Raw genomic sequence first — 7,275 nt, forward strand, 5'->3', positions numbered from 1 at the left:
TCTAGTCCAGATCTAGCCCAGAGGTCTCATCTCCTGGTGAGCCGAGTGTCGACATCCTTCCGTTATGCCATAAACACGAATCACTTTTATATCTTCCTGCTCCGGATCAGTTCTGGACCCGAGCCGAGCCACCACTTCCTGTTTAGTAATAACAGTCAGCAGCACAGCGCTTTCAGACAACGTGGAGGTCAGTCGTGATTTTTGAACAAATCCTGATTTCGGAGCTCTTAAGCAGAAGAACTGAGTCTTTATCTCCAGAAGCTTCTCTCCGTTCACCAGAAACTCCAGAACACCGTCTGAACACGTGGAGGCTGGAGGACGAACACGTGGAGACGTGGACGTCTGAAACTCACGAGAGATTTTTTAAAAAACTTCCACTGAGTGAAAAACTTCTGAAAAAGTTGGATTTCAGCTACAAAAAAGGGCAGACATCGGTTTGGGATGTCAGAGGTCGTCTACGGAGTTTCAACAGATTCTGGATTGAGTTTCCTCATCCAGTCGCTTTATTGATCTGCTTTAATGAAGCAGATCAGCGGTTACACAAGAGCTGCTTCAGAAGAACAGAAGAAAGCAGGAAGCGTCGGTGGGGTTCGTAGCTCCTCCGTCAGCTTCGTCCTCTCTGGCTGTGAGCGCTGAGCGAGCGCTCGGTGTCAGCAGATTTCTGGGGGTTTATGTGCGAGAGGATCAGATGTCCCCCAGACAATAAGACGCCTTTCTTTAAAACGAGCGAAGCCTGTTGCTCTGCTTTCTGTGCTTCCTGTCTCGCTCCTCTTTTTGTCTTTACATTGGACCGAGTCTATTCCCACAGAAGCGAAGAAGAATTTGAAAGCAAAACATTTCAACATCTCATCGAGGATGTTTTTTTGTTCCCTCGACCACAATCCACAGTTAAAGTGAAGCCAAAACGCTGCTTTTGTTTTTTTTTATTCCATTAAACTTCTCCTAATCTCCAGTCACAGCAGAACCAACGGCTTCACTTCAGAGACAGATTTTTAAACTGTTAGTTTCAACTTTAAAACTGAAGATTTATGACTGAAACTTGATGCAAGTCGTGAGAATTAAGAGAAACAGAGTTTGTTGTGTTGCAAACTGTCAACCAGTGAGAGATGGGATAATTATTTTACAATATTTAGCTGCTTTTCTGGTGCTCCACACTGGAAAAAATAAAATAAAATAAAACTAAATAATATTCAATTCAATACAATACAATTAAATTAAATTAAATTCAAATCAATACAATACAATACAATACAATACAATTAAATTAAATTAAATTAAATTAAATTATGATAAAACACAATAAAATAAAATGAAATACAATAAAATAATAATAAAATCAGTAATAATTCAGAATTTTTAAAAAAAGTGAAAATCTGGCAGCTGGAAAAATCCTTGACTATTGTAACGCTCAAATTTTGTAAAATAGATAAATAAATAAATAAAATAAAATAAAAATAAAACAATAAAAGTTAAAATAAAAATATCATTTGAAACCATCCGCAGTTTTTGTTCTAATAAACTTTTCTTCATCGGTACAAGCAAGAGGCTGGAAATCAAACATTAAATAAATTGAATTAATTTCTAAAAAAAAAATTAAAAATTAAGTTTTATTTATTAATTTTACTTTATAGATTCTTTCTGTGGTTTAAAATAAATAAATAAATACATAAATAAGTTTTATTTATTAGTTTTACTTTCTGTGGTTTAAAAATAAAACAGGAAAAATATCAACACAATTTTTAAAAAAGTGAATTTACACGTCCAACGTAAAATAACATCAAAAACCGATATTGTGAATATTTTACTAATATTTTTATTTTTATAATAAATGAAACTGAAAAATATCATCAATATCATCATCATATTTGACTGAATATTATCTGTAATTTGATCAGTAAAAAAAAAAAAAAACAGCCATAAACTTAATTTACCGTTTTCAGTCTCTAAGTATTTTTTCTTTGTTGATTCAAATACAGTAAAAACTGTTTAATTTATTGTTTAAACCATGTAAAATAATAAAGAATGCAGATTTTATTTTCTATACAGACATTATTCACAGTTTTGGACAGTTTCTTTTTTTTGGATTAACGTGTAAATTAAAACCTTTTTTTCTGTGACTTTATTCAATATTATTATTAGTAATTTAACAAAGTGAGGAAAAAATATAAAATAATACATGTGTTAAAAATGATAAATTTTTTTTTTTTTTTTTTTTTTTTTTAGGATTAACATAATAATATTTTTTCCTGTGATTTTACTAAATATCAATATTAGTAATTTAACAGAATTAGGAAAATCAAAAAACAACAACAGATGCACAAAAAATGTTTTTTTTCTGATTAATATATACATTTTTTTTCTGTGACTTTGTTTGACATTATTAGTTTATCCAAATGAGAAAAATCTGTACAAAAAAAAGAACCTTTGAGCTTCTTTATTCTCTTTTTTCTGTTTTTCTTGCAGCATCCTGGTGAACTTCTGATCCTTCATCCTTTAAAGGTTTCTAAAGAGCCTCTCTGTTGTCCTTAATCACAGATCTGAGATCAGCTTCAGCTCTCAGCTCAATATCTGAAGACTATTGTTGTTTTTGTTGATGTGATCCAGACACTCTCGGCCTCTTAAAGGATCCGATCAGACCCTGAAACATCCTCTGTGATCGGCTTAACGAGAGCAGGAAGCATGTCGGAGCCATATTCAGAGGGTTTGTGTATTAATGGATTTGGTCCCTCCAGTTATTATTCTCCGACTGTCTGTTTGGGGGATAATCGAGCTCTAAGTTTTGGGCGTAAACAGGAGTTTACTTTTTGACAAATTGGCGCCATTAGGGGTTTGCTGGAGCAGTTCCTGTTTGCGGTGGACTCCTGGAAGCTTCCGCTGGATTGTTAAAATGGGACACTCGCTGAAAATTGGTGTTCTGCGACAACTTACAGACGTCAACCTTCTCACTGCAGTGAAGAAAACAGACGCATCTCAAACACAAAATGTCCAGAGAACGCTTCCTCTTAGAGCTGCTACTGGAACAAACTGGGAAATCTGGCAGCAAGGATGAAAGTAATGGAAAGCTGTGATGGTATAAAGATAGAAACCTGACATTCTGACTGTTTGTCATCGACTCATGGTCTCTGATGAGGAGGGAGTTTGAATATTTACAGTATAAAATATGGATATCTGTTCAAGTTTAGCTCGATGTAGCAAATACTTTGCAAGGTTTTTACCTTATTTGCCCGTCAACCCGCTTTCAGAAGGATTTTTTTGCATATTAAAAGTTGATGCTGTTTGAACTCACATCGGTCTGAAGCACGGCGGCGGCAGCATCATGACGTCAGGAGGCCTCTCTGGAAAGTTTGTGGAAGTCTGTCGCAGCTTATTGCAGCTTCTGAATCAAAGCCATGATGAGAAACGACAGCGAACATTTCAGGTTTTTGTCTTCAGTCGTTCCTGAGACTCTGACAAACTCCCGACATCATGATGCCGCCGCCGTGCTTCAGGCGAATGTGTGAATTCAAACAGCCTCAGATTTTAACGTGAGAAAAAAAAACCTGCTGAAAAGTGAGTCGACTTTCCTCGGAGTGTATTTAATACATCAGGCTAACGTTTCACAAACGTCTTTGTGCTAAATCAGGTGGTTGAGCAGAAACGGTGATGAATGGAGAAGAACGAGTCGTTTTGATGATCTGCAAACGTTAAAATGGGATTTTACCTCAATCTGTAAATCTGAAGGAACGTGGAGCTGATGCCTGATTCCACGTCACCGCAGAATAATTAAACAGCGAACATGTGTTTTTAGATTCAAACTAAAAACCCGCCCGCTTTCGTAACGTCATGAAATAAACAAGAAAGATAAAAGTAAAAGAGAAAGTGATGATTCTCTGGTGAGAGCGGAGCCAGAAGAAGTGTTTTTTTTATTTCCAGGCAGATTTATCAGCGCTGATTTCTGGGACGCGTGTGTTGATTCTTGTCTCTGCTCGGAGCCAGAAACCTTCAGCCTGTTTGCTGAAGGTCACAAAGTCATGTGTTTCTCAGCCGCCTTCCCTTCTGTCCTCCTGTCACGAGCTCCACCTACGTTTCCTCGCCCGCCGCTTTCCCACACGCGTCGCCATAGCAACGTGCGGTGACATCACGTGCATCGAGGGTGGAGCTAAGCGGCTAATGCTAACTTGAACTTGCACCTTTATGGCGTTTTGTGGATGCAAATTTTACAGCCCAGCTTCACAACCGATCGTTGTCTACGTTAATAATCGATAAGAGATCAATCCTTCGTCTGGTTTGTACATTTAATTGGAAAAAAGTCTTCGTTTAAAATTCCTCTTCAGCAAAAACAGAAATATTTTCCACATGTCCACACGTTTTTTAGTTGTATTATGATTATTTCTGACACCCTGTTTGCCAGATTTTCACTGTATTTTTATTGACGTTCTGACACAACGTTGGATGAATAGTCCAGAAACATTGTGGAGACAAAATAGTGCACAACTGAAATCAGGGAATGTTTTTCCTGGTTCCCTTTTTTTTTTTACAGATTTTATGATTATTTTTATTTTATTTTTTGGAAAACGAACCATCTCGTAAAATATATTATATTTTCTATAATTAGAACAGCTTCTATTATTAATTTTACATCATCATGTGTATTTTTTCTAAATGTTTGATGGGTTTGATTAAAGATGTAAAAACTGTTAAACTACCTATAAATCTGCGTAACACTGCAGAAAAGCGTTATTTTTATATAATTTTGCATAAAAATCTTGTTCAAAAATGGTCAAACCGCTGGTCAAAGGTTGTACTTCTGTTTCGTGATGGGTAGGATTGTGTGATGTTTGCTGCAATCACACAGAAATCTCAACAGATCTTAAAGAAGTACGTCCACCTTTAGAACCAGTGGATCAAACCACAGGTGAGAACCCTCGGACGCTTTAAGCCCTCATCCATCCACAACCAGCAGAATTTAAACACGACTCCAGTGAGACAGCGACGATGTTCCCCGACCTGTTTGGGTTTTCTGACGTTATTAATCTCTTGATGTCAGAACAATCCCCACAGATGACGGCGTCACTTGTTGGCAGCAGCAAATCCAGATGTTGGAAACAGCCGAGCAGATGTTCACAAAAGCTGTTGCAGCAACTTTGTCCGTCCTGGAGTTCTGTCGGTTTTCACTCCGGAGTATCGGATCAGAGCGGCGCTGAGACTTTGCTTCACTTTACTGTTGCTGGAGGCCTGAACATTGGCAGCGTCTCTGCTAACAGATGCTAACCTGTAGACCTGAGAATAAAACTCCTAGCTTAGCATGAGCTAGCTAGCTAAACCAGACAGGCGCCGTTTTCCAGCTTCATATCATCACCAGTTAGCAGCCAGTAGGGAGGCGTGTCCGTTTAATTCAACCCTCGTGGGCGATCAGCAAACACACCTGTAACTCCATCGTATTAAACAGCAAGAGGCGCCACCTGGTGGAGCAGCCAGGGACTACAGCTGACCGAGAATGTGTTTTCTGATGCGCATGTTCTTCATCTTCCGCCTCGTTGCTCTGCATAGCTTCAATTAATTAACAATTATTCATTAGCAATCCTTTTCAGAAAACCAAAAAGTGGACCAGAACCCGACGTCCTGGTTCCAGACGCTACAGAACCCGGTCCACGGCCCAACAGGTCAGAACTGTTTGAGCAGCACAAGGGGCACCTACGATATATTAGTGAGTTACTGTTGGATCTGAAAGCTCAAATCAGCAAAGTTTAAACCATTTAACAGAACCAGGCAGTCCTAGAAATGATCACAGGAGACGTGCAAATTAACTAAAGCAAAGCTGAACATTTCTTTATTCTGCCTCAGTTAAAAATCTGCCAAAAATAAATGTTGTGCACTGAGCTGCCACCAGCACATTTTCTGGCATAAACACCGAGGAGACATGAAACAGAACTGAAACGTAAATCAGATGTCCACAGAATGGAGAAGCAACGTTTTGCTCCACAGCCTTAGAACACCTGCGGTTTATAAATTAAGATATTAGTAAAATAAATGCATTTAAATGTGCTTCATTCGTGGCGTTCTCACTGTGTCACAGTGCGCAGAAGACTTTTCTCTCCTTCTTCATCTGTTTCCATAAATATGTAGAACAAAAAAAACTACGCTGAATATTTTGCATTCACTGTGAATAATTGATTAGGGATAAATTAACTGATGATTAGTTTTTTTATCACATTTATTTCTGGTAAGATTTTATATTTTGCAGCCCAAACGATCACATTTCAATTAAAGACGTTAAATTAAAAACATCTGAATGCGTTTGTAGTGAACGTGATGGAAAACGACGACGAAGCGTTTTGCAAAACTCCCCGTAAACGTTCTGCGCTGTGGCGGCGTCGTCGCTGTAACGTGCAGACGAACAACGTCGTCTACAAAGACTCGCCTTGATCTGCGCTCACGCCCGAGACGTGCACGGCCTCGCTCTGCACCGCCGTGGCTGTTAGCGCCAGCGTTCTTCAAATTCAATCACATTTTTCATTAACCCGGGGGGAATCCTCCCCCTCACGCGCACACGTACACACTTCCTGACGATGATAAACATGTTGGAAGTGATTTTTCCATCTGCCTTTCATTCCTGCTGCCATCTGCCAGCGCCGGCAACTCGGAGCGCTTCGCTTGTGTTTGTGTTAGAAGAATAGCAGCCTCCTCTTCCTCCTCCTCCTCCTCCTCCTCCTCCTCCTCCTCTTCTTCATCGCCTTCCTCGCCTCCTCTGGCTGAAACATCTCGCCGACACCAGAACAACCACCCAACCCTGTCCTGACCACCTCTGCCCTGCTTTGTGGACATGTGTCGAGGTCAGAGCCTGACTCGGGGTTAAAGGCTTCGATGGAGGACTTGAACCTCCGACCTTCTGCTCACCAGAAGCTTCACCGCTGAGCTCCACCGACAGAAACCTGCAGACAAGTTTCCTTCTGTTTCAGGAGTTTCATGTTGTGTTTTTATTTCTTTCTTCGTTCTCACATTTTTTTTACTTCGATTAGAGCAGGGCCCTGTGATAGACTGGTTACCTGTCCAGGTGGACCTGCCTCAGCTGGGATAGGCTCCGCCCCCCATGACCCTGGTGAGGATTAAGGTGTAGAGATGATGGATGGATGGAGATTAGACCAGATTACATCAGATTAGACTAAACTAGACTAGATTCGATTCCATTAGACTAGATTAGATGTCATGAATTCAAATGTATTAGATGAGACTGAACTAGACTAGATTAACATAGACTAGACTACATTAGACAAAACTAGATTAGACTGGACTAGA

Source organism: Stegastes partitus, unplaced genomic scaffold (genome assembly GCF_000690725.1).
Source record: "Stegastes partitus isolate 25-593 unplaced genomic scaffold, Stegastes_partitus-1.0.2 Scaffold807, whole genome shotgun sequence".
Lineage (NCBI taxonomy): Eukaryota > Metazoa > Chordata > Actinopteri > Pomacentridae > Stegastes > Stegastes partitus.